Source organism: Leopardus geoffroyi, chromosome D4, assembly GCF_018350155.1.
Source record: "Leopardus geoffroyi isolate Oge1 chromosome D4, O.geoffroyi_Oge1_pat1.0, whole genome shotgun sequence".
NCBI classification, from domain to species: domain Eukaryota; kingdom Metazoa; phylum Chordata; class Mammalia; order Carnivora; family Felidae; genus Leopardus; species Leopardus geoffroyi.
This window is the reverse complement of record NC_059342.1, coordinates 69,724,254-69,740,186: the sequence shown is the minus strand read 5'-3', so window position 1 is coordinate 69,740,186 and position 15,933 is coordinate 69,724,254. Positions and strand designations below refer to the sequence as shown.

The 15,933-nt window shown below is 41.5% G+C and overlaps 1 pseudogene; it reads right to left on the bottom strand.

Annotated features, from left to right (window-relative positions):
- LOC123592729 overlaps positions 1–15,087 on the bottom strand; it is a 33,491-nt pseudogene extending 18,404 nt beyond the window's left edge.
- Positions 15,088–15,933: the final 846 nt, after the last annotated feature.

The following is a 15,933-nucleotide window of genomic DNA, read 5'->3' as shown; positions in this document are numbered from 1 at the left end:
TAGCTTTTATTTTTATTTTTTAAAACTTTGTTAAAGTTTATTTTTGAGAAAAAGAGAGTGCAAGTAGGGGAGGGGCAGAGAGAGAGGGAGACACAGAATCCAAAGCAGGCTCCAGGCTCTGAGCTGTCAGCACGGAGCCTTATGTGGGGCTCAAACCTATGAACCGTGAGATCATGACCTGAGCTGAGTTGGATGCTTAACTGACTGAGCTACCCAGGCACTCCAGTAAATTAGCTTTTAGACACTACTCTGGTTTTCTGTTGTTTGGACTGGTTGATTTGTTGTAGAGAAAACTTTTTAAAAAGAGACTTTGGATTGGAATTTCTTATGAAAGCCTATCAGAAAATAATATAATATATAATATATAACATAATATAATATAATATTCCTGTACAATTTATTAATTGCTTCTGTAGAAACATTAAGGAAGCATGAGTATTTGAATGTGTGTAGTCTCATAGTTAAGGGTTTAGCTGTGGATATCAAACCCCACCTCTGCCTTTCTAAGTGACAGAAAGTTACTTTTCTAAGCTTATTTCCCTAAATTTTGAAAGAGTGGCTATAACTATACCTATAATGTAGAAGTGTAAGTAAGGAGTACAGGGAAGCTGGTTAGCACAGTACCTGGCATTACACCCTTAATAACCATTAGCTATTATTAATGCTGTATTATTAATAATGTTAAATTACATAGGATTAGGTCTATTTTTACCCTTTGTCTCCCTCTTTATGTGAAAAGTTTTATTGAATATGAAATAAGCTGAGTGAATATAGAATTGCTGATAGTTTAGTTATATATGTGTAAAAGGAGCCAGAAGATCTGGGCTTATGTCTTGATTCTTTCACTTACCAGCTGTGTCACCTTCAACAAGTTTCTTCACTACTCTAAACTCCATTTTTCAAAGCATCACGTCAGTTTTCCTGCAAACGTGGCTGGTACGTGAAGCACTGGGCTCCCCATTGAGTCACCGACATGGTATGCCTTTTCATGAATAAGTCAGCAAAACTGTGATACCAAGATTTGCCTAACTAATGGTTCCTGACTAGGACCACATGGGGTTCTCGGCTGGGAGGTATTTGGAAAATGTTTGGGGTTACACTGATTGTCACAGTGACAATTGTGGGTGTTGTGGGCATTTAACAGGCAGGGCATAGGGATTCTAATTGTCCCACAGTACGCAGTACATGAGGTAGTCCTGCACAATGGAGAATTGTTCTGCCCCAAACACCAATGGCATTCACACTGAGCAATGTTGGGTTCGAGGGCTAAGAGAGAGGGGTCTTTGGTTCAGAGTCATTAAGATTTAATCCAGGTGTGGATGGTGGTGCTTCCTAAGAAACTAAGACTGTTGAGGCCAAAGCATGTCTTTGTGGGTGCTGCCTTTTCCAAGATTTCACTGATGGTGTGGGTACTGAGTCATATCCTCAAAGCACTATATAAAAATCTCTGGCTTTGCTATTTACATTGTTTCCTTGCTTTTCCATGCTGGCCATGCGCACCACTCAGGGCCTTTGCACTGGCCGCAACTTCTGTTTAGAATACTGCCCTGGGTAGCTCTACCTCACTTGCTTTGCATCTTCTCTCACAGACACATCAATGAAGCTTACTGTAACCACCCAAGTTAGAATTGTGCTCTACCCAAAACAACTGATTCCTCTTACTCTGCCTTTTCTCCCCCTTATAGTACTTAATGTCCTAAAATATATTATCCACGTTGATCATGTTTGTTTTTATTTTCTGTCTCCCTGACACTAGAATGTAAGCTTCACAGGGCAGGTGTGTGTGTGTGTGTGTGTGTGTGTGTGTGTGTGTGTGTATGAGAGAGGGAGGGAGAGAGAGAGAAAGTGTGAGTGTTTAATTCACAAATGTATCCTAAGCCCTTCATCCAGTGCCTGGCTCTTAGTAAGAGTTTCACAGATATTTTTGAGTGCATATATGAATGGATGAACACCAGCAAAAAGAGCTAGAAAATATAATGGCATGAAGGTCCAGGTCCCAAACACAATAGCAATAGAAAAAGGTTTTAAAAAAGGAATAAATCTGAGAAATATGCAGGGCTTGTGTGAAAAAACTATAACATGTTATAGAGAGGCATGAAAGAATGGAGTAAATGAGACAGTCTCTGATTACTTGATTTGAGGATTTTCTGTTAAAAAGAGGGCCATAACTTTAATTGTGATTACAGAATAAAAGCCGCCTTTTGAACTTGGCAAAAATGGTTCTCAAATACGTTGGGAGAATAATGTGAGAAAAGCTCAGAAACATATGAAAAAGAAGAATACCAAGGAGAGGCATACCCCAGATTTATTGAAACCAGTTATAAAGTAACTAAAACAGTATAGTACAGGTGCAAAAGTAATCAGAGAAATGGAACAGAATAGAAACCTCAGGAAAAAACACAAGTAGGTATACAGAGCTGGAGTGGGATAAAGGTAGTATTTTGAATTAATTAGGGAAAAGTACAAATAACTAACATTTATTGAGCATTATCCATTATTTATTTATGTCTTGCTGCAGAAGGCATGCACTATCATTACTCATTACAGACAAGGGAATGAGTCAGATGCTTTAAAGTGCAGTCACTGCCCAGCCTGAAGTCCCCAGTTTGTACATTGCAGAGTTGAGATTTGAACCCAGTTCTGACACCTCTATCTTACATGGCTAAATATTTGGAAAAAAGAATTACACATAGATTTAAATGTAGAGAATGAAAATGTAGCAAAGACTTAATAGCTTTAGGGATTTTTACAAAACATTTTTGTAATAAAAATTTGAAGCCACATGAATTTATTTTTCTACTTAGAAATAATTATATACTTTAATTATATCTACAAATTGGAACTCTCGGCAATTACCAGAAAATGAGGGAGAGGGATATTTAAGTAATATGAGAAATTATTTGCAACATAGGTTAAAAAAAAAACAACTCGCAAAATAGTGTCCAAAGTATGATGTTATTTCTATAAAATGTATTTATAAGCATCAACAAAAGAAGAACTTCCCCCATCCCCAGTGTAAGTAATGTATGTGTGAGGGAAGCCTAGCTAGCACCTGAAGAAATCTGTGACTGTTTTTCTCTCTTGTGGGATGGTTTGCTACTACTGCCAGGCAGAAAATGGCACTCTGGTACCTTGCGAAAATAGACGCCCAGGTCTTCTTTGGCCATGGTCATTTCTTAACCTGTCACTCTTATCAACAAGCCGAAATAATAGCCTGACTTTCTCTGCACCAAGTTCCCACAGGGTTCCTATCTTCCTTGACTTGACATGTCAAACCCTGTAAAAGACAAATTGGAAGGCTTGTTAACTCTCTTTTGACTCTGCCTTGACTTGGAGTGTTTGAAGGTTGAGGCTGGTTAATGATGTCTGTTTTTACAGTTACTCAGCCCAGGGCCTCGTTTCTTACCCAGATGTCAGACTGAAGGGAGGCTGTTCTTCAAGCCATGAACATTAATAAGCAGAGAAGTTCATGCACCAGCTCCCTGCTCCACCTGGTTTCTCATCTGGGACGCCCTGGAGTAGGGGAGGGCTGGGATCCCTGAGCACATTGACTGCCCTCACTCAGTTCCTGCCTCTGTGCGAACTGCACTTAGGACTTTGTGTCTGATTATTTAATACGAGCCGGCCTGCCTAGTTAAAATATGGGAACACAGTAAGATCAAACAGCCCAGCAGGGGCTGGATCTTATTCATCTCTGTGTCCTCAACACTTTGTACTCAGTGTGATGTTGAGGAAGGAGTCCTGTACTGGGAATTCCCCAGATCTTAGTTGGAATCCTTACTAGCTTGGTAACTTTGGACAAGTGATTTAAACTTTTTGAGCTTCTTCATTGTCTATAAAATGAATCTAGTGATAGTCATCTGGTGTGAGCATCAGTGAGACTAGATATATGAAGGCACGTATCCCAGAGCCCGGTATGTGGAAGGCTCTCAACTGATATCCAGTGACCATGTCACAGTGAATCCTGGCCGATGGCTCCAAGTGGATGAAGAGGAAGCCTTCCCTGGCAGTAATCCCTAGAAATGCCACTAGGAGGCGTGTGAGCTCCATGATTAATTTTTTTTTTTTGGCTCTCTTCCTATTCAAAGCCAGTAGTAATTCAACTTCTGCATTTCAACTTCTGTAACTTTACGTTTATTATTTAAGAGTTGATGAATGGCCTGCTCCTGTGTTCCTTTCCTATTCAAATTATTGTCATTACATTAAGATAGTGGTGCTAGCTAGTAAAATGTTGGATCCTTTTTGTTTTTTGCTCATTTCCATGTGAGGGACCAGCCTTGTTAGCTGGCTATCCAAAGTGTAGCCTTCATCTTGTTCTGCGTAGACTTAATACCCTTGACCAATACCTTGTGTCTTGGTCTGACAGTTTGCACTGTTTATGGGAAGGAAAGTGAAATTGGCCTTTCTCCATTATCTTTTATGCCATCAAAGATGTCCACCTGTGGCCCCAACTATGCTGTGGCTCCTCTTTCCTGCCTTTAGAAGAAGCGTCTCAGCTCCATTTTTGTTTATTGTCTCTGGCTGTGTTCCTTGAGCTTTAGCAGTGCACTTCCAGTCAAAAGAACGGGGTTTGAGCCTCAATGGAGCCCGTTGACCACAGAGATAGTGGGTTAGGAAGAGCCTTCATGGAGGAGTGAGTCTAAGCTGCCCTCAGAAAAGGAGATTGAGGGTCAGAGTAGAGTTAGGACTTTAGGCTTTAGTTTCTTCCCGGGTACATGAGGATTGGGCTGAGTATTTTCTAATATACTTCCAATGCTGACATTTTTCCACTTTCAAGTCTAGATGACATGCTTACAAGCACAGCTCTCCAACTCACCTGGGGTATGTGAATTCCGGTTATGAAGAGCAGGCAGAGATGTTGTAAATCTGAATGTCACTGTGATTTATGGGTGTTGTAGCAACCTAACCATTGGAGCCATGTTGGGGCTTTCTCAAAGTAGACGTTATGCCTTGGAACAAGCTGTTCTGATGAGCAACACAAGAATACATCAAACACTCTAGCTCCCCTGCTTGGCTTTGAGGCCCGTGATTCTCCTTTTTATAGTCCTGTGACGTTGGGACAACATCAACATTTACTTCCATTTGCTAAGCAGGGCAACATGCCATGTGAAGGCAATGGTTATGAGTATTCTCATGGAAGTAAGGGGCCAACCCAGGAAAAGAGCTCAGTTTTCTGACACATGTGAGGCATTTGGGGTTGACTGCAGTGGGAGTATAGAGGAAAGAACTCACAACTCGGAACAGAGCCTGTGTGGGTTTAAATCCTGCCTGCTGTTTACTGGCTGAGTGAGTTCAGGCAGGTAGCTTAACCTCTTTGAGGCTCACTTCCCTTCCTGTGAAATGAGATTGTAAAACCACCCACTGCCCAGGGTTGGTTTGAGGATTGAGAAGGGGGGATTCCTATAAGGTTTCCATGGAATATGAGACTATTTTTATTTATTTCATTTTGAAGCCCAAAGGCAGTGAAACATACTTTTCTATCCTGAATTGGGGGATTGGGTAGAGTTAAAAAACGGAGGCAGGATAATGTGAGAACTTGAAGAACTTAAGTGAGCAGCAACAGAGTCTGAATTAGGGATAACTGGACATAAAAAGAAAAGAGTGATTGGGCTTCTGTGGGGGAAAATAAACAAGACCTACTAATTGCTGATGTCCCTGAGCTTCTGAAAGAAGGGAAGTGAGAATCATGAGTTCACTGGGAATTCCTGAAGGGCCAGATTGCCAAGGATAGTGTCAAACTGGTAGCCATGGCTTCTTCTGTTTTCAATCTGCCAGAATATTTATCCTCTTTCTGACCCTTTTGCTTCATTGGGCCATGCAGACATCTGTTGAGCATCCATCATGAGCCAGGTATATATCACTTCTGGGGACACTTGGAGGCCAAGGACAGGTCCTAGCCTCCGTGGTCTGATGGAGAAGACCCAGCTGAGAAGGTAAGTTGACTATACCTTGAGCAAAGAGCTTCAGTTGAAGCCTTCCCCAGCAAGGAGGGAGGTGTGGGGAGCATCCAGCCCTGCCTTCCAGACAGGGGTCAGGGAAGACCTGGCCAAAGAGGAAGTGTCTGGGCTGGGTAGAGGCTACTGAGGGCATGGAGAAGGTCATGGAGGAGCCAGTGATGGGGGAGGAGAGAGCCAGCTCCTGAGGAGAAGTATGCTGTGTCTCAGAGTGGAGGAGATGGTCAGGATTGTTAGAGGAGGCTGTCCATGCTTTCGCCTTCCTTCTCACGTTCAACACAAGGGTTAGCCCACAGAGAACACTTAAAGTCAGTGAAAAAGCCTTCTTCTGCCTTTAACTCTAGGAAGAGTGTTCGTACGTATCAATGTCCCATTTTAACTTAGGCCTTCATCATCTGACAGGGTCATCTTAGGTACTAAAGGAAGCATCTGAAGGTAAGAATATAATCACCAGGGAGCATGAATATTTAAATTCGTAGCTTCTCTTCAGGGATGATTGTGAACTAACTCAATTGGTAAATTTTTGAAAAACAAAAAGTTAACGATGCTGATGAGTTTCTGTTGAAAACAACACATTTTTTGTAGCAGTGAAAATCAGCACAGTGCCTTAGGAGAACAGTTTGGTAATATATAGCAACTAGCAGTGAAGATATGTATATTCCTAAGCCTGCTCCTGGCCCTTAGTTCCATTCACCTACCCCCTAAAGGGATAAAGGAATCTGCCCCAAGGAAGCAGCTCCGCACTGTGACCCATATAGGCTGTGCACTGCACTTTGGGGATGTCACTCAAATACACAGGGGTATAAGTGGCATCCCCTGGAGTTGTGTGCTGCTGCGGTCTTGAGAGCAGGGACCTTATCTTGTTCACTGGTAGATTCCTGGGGATCTGGAATTACAGCTGGCACACAGTAGGAATGCAATAAATACTTCCTGACTCATTGTGGCATGCTGAAGTGGCCTGCCAACTCATGAGTCCATTGTCCAGAAATTTAAAATGATCCTCATGAAGGTAATACATAAACTCACATATGCTGAAACTTTAACCAGGAGAAAAACAAGACTTAAATATCACTTCTACTGTGAAATTACCACCATGCAAAATTGTATATGAATATGAAAACAAGGCCTGAAATGGAATGGGCAAAAATGAAAATAATTATGTTAGCGTGCTGCGATTATGGGCCATCGCTTTCCAACATTAAGATGTTTCCAAAATAAAGTGAAGTCAGATAATTTTTGACCACACATATAAGGTGGATTTAAGAAAAATGAGGCAAGACATTATTAGCAGTAAAAATGGATTGAAATAACTACTTTATTTCACAACTTTTTTCCTCCCTTGGAGTTAATAAATATTCTTCAAGCATCTGTAATCCATACTTTGTAGCATCAGTCCCAAGGCAATCAACAAACTCAAAAGCCAAAGGACTGCCAAGATGGAAACTGAGAAGAGTACTTTTGTTTCCAGTATCTACTGTGAGAAAGCACGCAAACGAACAATAAAGAACCACAGAGAGAAAAGCAAGCCCTGGTTTGTTGGGAGGTTTAGATTCTCTAATTGACCAGACATAGAATTCCCCTGGTGAGCTCAGGGTGCAGTGAGGGCAAGCAAAATAGGGCCCAAAGTTTCCTAGGGAGGGACTGGCTTCGCCATACAACATTCTAATTTGCCTGTTTGTTTCAGCCTCATTTCTTTCTCACTGCAGAGGATGGATGGGTTCCTAAGTGTGGGAACAGAACCTTGAGTGAGGCTTTCTGGGTTCAGTTCCCCATTCCACTAGGGACTTGCATCCTTGGAGGGAGATGCATCCCTTTTCCATGTCTAATCTTTTCAATCTGTGGCTGGCTAACAGTGCTAGTTGCCACTGGTGGTACAGAGATGCCATATACGGCAAAAGTTCTCAGTTTTTGATGGGGGCTCGAATCACTCGGGAGCGCTTGCCAACACAAAGTCCTGGGCCCTGTCCTCACATATTCTGATTCAGTAGGCCTAGGTGGGGCCTGAGAATGTGATTTCTACCCAGCCCCCAGGTGATGCTGCTTGTGGTTGGGGGTGGGCACACTTTGAGTGGCACTGGTGCACAGCTTTCCCAGGTGGATCACCAGATGCTGTTCTGGAGGGGCACCTGGGTAAGGACCAGGTTACAGCCACTCCCTGTGAAGTAATCCACTTTCATTTCTTGAGAGGCAGCCTGACAGCTTTAGAGTTAGGTCCAGGGTCTAATCCCGGTTCTGGCCTTTTCTCTGTGTCTGTGGGAACCTAATTTTCTGGGCCTCAGTTTCCTTGTCTACAATAGGACTGATGTTGCCCACCTAGTAGAGTTTTCGCAAAGATTAAATGAGACAATGTTAGGAAAATACCTTGCATAGTGCCTAGCTTATAGTGGTATTCAATAAATAGTGGTTCTAATAGAATTTCTTTTGAGAGTCTACAAATGACTGAAATGGTATTCAGTTAAGTCTTTAAGCATCTCTAGGGAGGTCCACAAGAGCACCTTTATGGATAGGTGGATGGAACGAAAGGTTAGAAAGTAAAGTGGAAAAGGGGAAAAAATAGTATAATTTATTAAACTACAGCTTCTCAATTTGCCTAATTTTTGTGTTATCTGAGGGAAAATACTCTGTTCTGTTCTTCTCTACCTGACCCTGACCCTGACCTTGACCCCGACCCCTACCCTTATCCTATCCTATCCATTAAAATTTGAAGTCTCTAAAATGCCTACACCAAATGTTTTCTGCTCTTAAGGAGAAGCAGCCTAATGAGAGGCCAAAATTGTGGATTTTCAATCAGGCTAATTAGTGTTTGAATTAGGACTCCACACCACTTCCCATGTGTGTCATCTCCAAGCTGGCCATTTCAGCTCTCTGAGCCTTAGAGTTCTTGTCTGTAGAATGGGAAGATAACAAAGGGAACACTGGGCTGGGAAGTGCTTAGCTAACCTGACTGGCTGGGGGCTCCTGGTAGAGACTATGATGGACAGATGGCGACCCTGACGGGTAGATAGAGCCTGGAGCTTTTGTGACTGAGAGTCTTCCTTGACTAGCTTAGATGGCTGCTGTATTCACTTTGAGCAGAGCTATGATCTCCACAGAGACCCCCAGCTCCTGAGGGACCAATGCAGGGTGGGAGGCCTTCTCTGTAGGCAGAATTGGATTTGTGATATTCCACTGGAATGACACTGAGAGGGTAGGCATGGCTTTGCAATCACCCAGCCTGAGTTCTAATCATGATCCCACTATTTAGCACCATTGTGACCTCACCATGTTTTTCTTTTTAGCATCCGTCACTGTTGGTAATGACTTAGTTAATGGTTTCTTTTTCTGTTTGTTGTCTCTTACCCCTACTGGACTGTGAACTCCATGAGGGCTAAGAGAATGTTGTTTATTTTAACAGCCTATCTCCTGCCTTATCAATTGCCTGGTAAATATTTGTTGTCTGAATGAATGAATGGTGGCTATGGCATAGACCATTGTTTCTGGACTCTGCTGTCACTTACTAAGTGACCATAGTGCAGTGATTCAGTTTCTTTTGAGCAATGAGTCCCATCTCACAGAGATACTGTGACCATGAAATCAAATAACATATAGGGAAGTGCTTTGTTATAAACCATATAATACTATTCAAGTGTTGGGTGAAGAGAAATAGTTTCGTTTTCACTGTGGGACTTCGATGAATGTCGAAATCTGTTCCCTCAACATCCTTCTTGAAGTTTTCTCTTCCAATCTGGTCAATTTTCGGGGACTGGGGAAAAGTTAATGCCACCTTAATTGTGGAACCTAATGACTTCCTGCTAAAGTAATTTTAAACTAATTATGCCTGAAATGGTAAATTATTGCATTCTTCATAAAGGCACATGATACTTTGACTTCGAGCTATAGGTTTCTTGGTTGGGTAGATAGTCTGCTATGGAGGAATAATCCTTCAACTGAAAATTCGGAGACCTTGGTTTTAATCCTGGCTCTGTCAAATGAAAGACCTTGGGCAACTTCCTTCCCTTTAAGAGAAAGGCAGTATCAGGGCTAGAAGTTAGAGGTCCTCTAGTCTAGGAAAGGCAGACTATAGGCCAGTGAGGCAAATCCGGTCCAGCACCTGTTTTTGTAAATAAAGTTGTATTGGGACACAGCCACACTCATTTGTTTACATATTGCCTGTGGCTGCTTTCTTGCTACAAAGGCTGAGTGAGTAGTTGCAACAGAGACCATATGGTGTAGAAAGCTGAAAATATTTACTATCTGGCCATTTACAAGAAAAGTTTGCTGACTTCTGCTCTAGTCCAATATCCCCCTCCCTTTTTCCTTAAATATTGGAAATTAATTCCAGAAAAGGAAAGGAACTTGCCCAAGATCACATAACGAATTAGCAAAAGCAAAAAGGCAAATGCTTTTAGGAAAGAAAAGAACTGAGGTTAGTGAATAATCTAAGTCCAGAGGCTAAACAAATCAATTATTCTAAGACTATTCAGAGACATTAGAGGCACTTTGCCCTCTCTTATTTTATATGTCTCCAAATAAGACTAGTATTGTCCCATTAAAAAAGTTTCAAGGAGGTAAGTGCCTCGGAGAGTCCTATAATGAAACTTTTGCACTGTGAATCTATTTAATGAATTCATCCTAATGAAAATACAGCCAAAACATCCATTGGTGTTTTGTTTTTGTAACAATCTCCCTGATGTCAGGATTCATCTAAACTTTACTAATTTGGAAGTTGTGTTAATTTGATGACATAGGCTCTGGTTAAATTTATCTTTGCATACTGCCTGACAAAATGCTTCATTAAGCACATTGATAATATAAACAAGATTTTGGGGGGGAGTAGTGTTTAAATTACTTAAGGGGCTGAATTACTTTTTAGGTATTGCCAAATCATTTAAGTGTTTATTTGAAAATAATGATGACCAGGCAAATTATGAATGGTTTCTATCTGATAATTGATATACAATCAAGGTCCTTCTAATTGGAAAGTGTTCTGACCGTGTTTGTTTGGATGTTGAAAGTAATTTCTCTCAGAATAGTGTGTAACTCAAATTTTCCACTAATTATGATCATCCTTGCTCTACAGTAGGGCTTTAATGAAATGTCAGTGTGTGAGAAGACCTTAGAAATTATCAGTTGTTTCCTAAACCACAGGAATATTGAGATCATTTAGGTGATAAAGACAGGACATTAATATCAAGTACTGAAGTGAGAAGTTATTCTCATTTACGTTTCTTTCCATCTTTTTTGATTAGTCGAGGGAAAGTCTCAAGTGGGTGCTGGGATGTCCTTAACACCTCTTTACAATTTATGAATCTCCCTGCTTCAGAGATGGGAGATCTCAGGCAGCCAGACCTCAACAGACAACACTTCCCAGAGATAATTAAAAGCATTGTTCTCTTTTCATTGTATTTATTTTTATGGCTGCCTTCTGTTCTGGCAAGTGATAGTGGTTTCCGTTCACAGTAATTCTATCAAGTTTTCTTTTAAAATCAATTTCAAGGAAGACAAAAGTAAGGAAGTGAGGCAATTTTATCCAAATACATAAATAATGCAGATGATGTAGATATCACAAAAATTACTATGTGGCATATGTTGATATGGAAAACAGTGATGACGGGCTCACATGAAGAACGTTTCGGAAAAAATGTAGTCCAATTGCCTTATTTTATGGTGGAAGAAACTAAGTCCAAAAAGGGCTAGAATAGGCAAAGTTTACCCAGTGCTGATGTAAGAGCTGAGACTAGGAAAAGGCCCCTGAGTCTCAGCTCATACTCTTTCTGCCATGTGACACCACCTTGTACCCATTTTGGTGCTCTTGCCGAGGTGCAAGCAAACATTTGGGAATGTGAGCTTGCTCTCTAAATGTGAGTTTTTCCCCCCACCAATCCACCCTGCATCAGAATGTTTGCCTCAAACTAGCCTGCCCTGGGGTATTGAAGAAAATTTGGCTGGAATTACAGTAGTCAGTGAAATACAGGATTTAGCCTTCACCTTACTGTGATTCTAGAATTCCTTTTGTGACTTACCACACACACTTTAGGGAGCTAGAAAACATCAGCTCTTTGAGGAGAAAGAGATTCTTTTTTTAAAAGTTTTTATTTATTTATTTTGAGACAGAGAATGCACACATGAGCAGGGGAGGGACAGAGAGAGAGAGAGAGAGAGAGAGAGAGAGAGAGAGAGAATGAATGAATGAATGAATCCCAAGTAGACTCTGCGCTGGTAGTGTGGAGCCTGACACGGGGCTTGAATTCACACATGTGAGATCGTGACCTGAGCCGAAATCAAGAGTCAGCTGCTTAACTGACTGAGCCACCCAGGTGCGCTGAGAAGAAAGAGATTCTTTCTCAGAATGTGATCCTTTTCTCAATAATATTTCAGGAAGTGCTGAGTACCCCTTCAATGGGTAATTCACTACTTCATAATGTGGCCTTCCCTCCCTTTTCTTTTCCCTGACACACAATGTTACATTAGTTTCAGGTGTACAACATAGTGATTTGACAATTCTATACCTTATTCTACGCTCACCACAAATGTAGCTGTCACCATACAGCACTATTATCCAAACCATTGACGACATTCCCTATGCTGTACCTTTCATCCCTGTGACTTCTTCATTCCATAACTGGAAACCTATACCCGCCACTCCCCTTACCAGTTTTACCCATCCAGCCCTCTCCCTTGCAACCATCAGGTTGTTCTCTGTATTTGTAGGCCTGTTTCTGCTCTTTTAGTTTATTAATTTGTCTTGTTTTTTAGATCACATATATAGTGAAATCATATGGTGTTTGTCTTTGTCTGACTTATTTCACTTAGCATAATAGCCTCTGGGTCCATCCGTGTTGTCACAAATGGCAAGATCTCATTCTTTTTTATGCCAAGTAATATTCTATATATACACATACACTGCATCTTCTTTACGCATTCATTTATAGATAGACACTTAGGTTGTCTCCATATCTTGGATATTGTACATAATGCAATGAACATGGTGGTACTTGTATTTTTTTGAGTTAGTGTTTTCATTTTCTTTGGATAAATACCCAGAGGTGGAATTGCTTGATCATATGGAAGTTCTCTTTTTAATTTTTTTTTTTTTTTTTAATTTTTTTTTTTTCAACGTTTATTTATTTTTGGGACAGAGAGAGACAGAGCATGAACGGGGGAGGGGCAGAGAGAGAGGGAGACACAGAATCGGAAACAGGCTCCAGGCTCTGAGCCATCAGCCCCAGAGCCCGACGCGGGGCTCGAACTCACGGACCGCGAGATCGTGACCTGGCTGAAGTCGGACGCTTAACCGACTGCGCCACCCAGGCGCCCCTTCTTTTTAATTTTTTAAGGAACCTCCATATTCCTTTCCATGGTAGCTGCACCAATTTACAATTCCACCAAAAGTATACCACATTTCCCTTTTTCAACATCCTCACCAACACTTGTCATTGCTTGTCTTTTTGAGAATAGTCATTCTAACAGGTGTGAGGTGATATCTCATTTTGGTTTTGATTTGTATTTCCCTGATAATTAATGGTGTTGCATGTCTTTTTATGTACTGTTGGCCATCTGTATGTCTTCTTTGGAAAAATGTCTGTTCAGATCTTCTGCACATTTTTAAATTGGGTTGTTTGTTATTTTGCTATTGAGTTGTATGGGTTCTTTATATATTTTATATATTAGCCCCTTTTCATGTATATATGATTTGCAGACATTTTCTTCCATTAAGTAAGTTGCCTTTTCATTTTGTTGATGGTTTCTTTTGCTGTGGAGAAGCTTTTTAGTTTGATGTAGTCCCACCTGTTGATTTTTGCTTTTGGTTTCAGGTTCAAAAAATTATCACCAAGACAGATGTCAAGGAGCTTACCACCCATGTTTTCTTCTAGGAGTTTTATGGTTTCCCGTCTTTAATCCATTTTGAGTTAATTAAAAAAAATTTTTTTAACGTTTATTCATTTTTGAGAGAGAGAGAGAGAGACGGATTGTGATCAGGGGAGGGGCAGAGAGAGAGACACACACACAGAATCCAAAGCAGGCTCCAGGCTCCAAGTTGTCAGCACAGAACCCAACGCGGGACTTGAACCTGTGAACTGCGAGATCATGACCTGAGCTGAAGTTGGATGCTCAACAGACTGAGCCACTCAGGTACCCCCATTTTGAGTTAATTTTTATGTATGGTGTAAGCTAGTGATCAAGTTTCATTTTTTTTTTTTAACGTTTATTTATTTTTGAGACAGAGAGAGACAGAGCATGAATGGGGGAGGGGCAGAGAGAGGGAGACACAGAACCAGAAGCAGGCCCCAGGCTCTGAGCCGTCAGCCCAGAGCCCGACGCGGGGCTCAAACTCATGGTCCGTGAGATCGTGACCTGAGCTGAAGTCGGACGCTTAACCGACTGAGCCACCCAGGCGCCCCTCGAGTTTCATTTTTTTAAATGTGGCTCTTCAGTTTTCCCAACACCATTTATTGAAGAGACTATCCTTTTCCCATTGTATGTCCTTGGCTCCTCTGTCATAAATTAATTGAGCATATATGCATGGATTTATTTCTGGACTCTCTATTCTGTTCCATTAATCTATGTATCTATGTGTCTATGTTTCTATTACTGTTCTAATTACTACAGCTTTATAATATAGCTTGAAATCAGGGACAATGATGCCTCCAGCTTTGTTCTTTTTCAAGATTGCTTTGGCTATTCAGGGTCTTTTGTGGTTCCATACAAGTTTTAGGATTATTTTTTCTCTTTCTGAAAAATGCCATTGGAGTTTTGATAGGGATTGCATATATTCTTAGTAATATCCCAGAAAGTATTTGCATTCTTTCTTCAATGGGAAGCCCATCACTTCATGGTGTGACCTGTTCTATTAATGGCAGTGAATCCAATCCTTAGGACCTTCTGGAATTTAGGAGAATGGCCCATGGCCCTGAGCTTTCATATGCCCACTTTCTTGAGCTACACTAGCAGAGATATTGAGACTTCATACCTTAGAATCCTGATTGGAGTAGGGGGATGCAGTAATGGCTTCCTCAGTTTCTGTCTTTCCTTGCAGCAGGCCTGGAGGAGGTCTTTCAGGGTGATTGGGTAGGTAATTGCCCCATTCTCCCAAGTTCTTGGCCTCTGGGTACAGCTGAGACACTGGGCCCTTGCATCGTGGGGCACCACCCATTGGCTGCGGCTTTCTGGCATCCCAGGCATGTGGAGGATGGACAGATGTCACCTCTTGCTTTGAGAGTAAAGTGACAGAGAGAACAAAGGTTTGCTTCTCAGAGTGTTGCGCCAGGATACATATTTCTTATGCATTTTTCAGATGCCACTTGAGCTTCCTGAGCCAATAATTGTCCTGAAACCACATACCAGCTCTCATGGCACATGATGGCATCTGTTTTCGACAGTAGCTCTTCAAGTGACATAGTGATTGGCAAATCAGGAGATGAAAGGTCAGATGAGGAAGCTGGCTAGAGATCAACATCTCCCCTTGGTCCACATGTGGAAATGACTACTAAAGCAGGACTGAAAAAATGGTAATAAAATTACTAACACTTGTTGAGCATCTACTTTGAGCCGGGCACTGTCCTAAGCACATTATTTCTCTTGTCCTATTGAATTCTCTCAAATACTTCTAAAGATACATTTTTATAGTCCTCAACTTTCAGATGAGAAAATGAAGCCCAAAGAGGTTAAAGTATTTGCCTACAGCAAGAAGCCAGCAAGAGGCAGCACTAGGATTTGATTCCAGGTCTTTCGGATGTTTGAACCCCTTTTCAAACTGCAGCAGCCTTTATAAAAACACTGGATTGTCAGGACTCTCTGGTCTTGCCCAAATCACATTATTTATCAATGACCCATTGAATTAGAGTCCATTACATGAGAAGTATTACAAATGGGGCCTGGGGAGGACTGACATTAAAGGGAAAAGGTTATTGCTGGCTTGGTGGCAGCTGTCCTGTGGTCTCATGTCCACCACACTGTGGGTACTTCGAGGACAGGGAGCAGCACCCAGCCCTGCACCCAG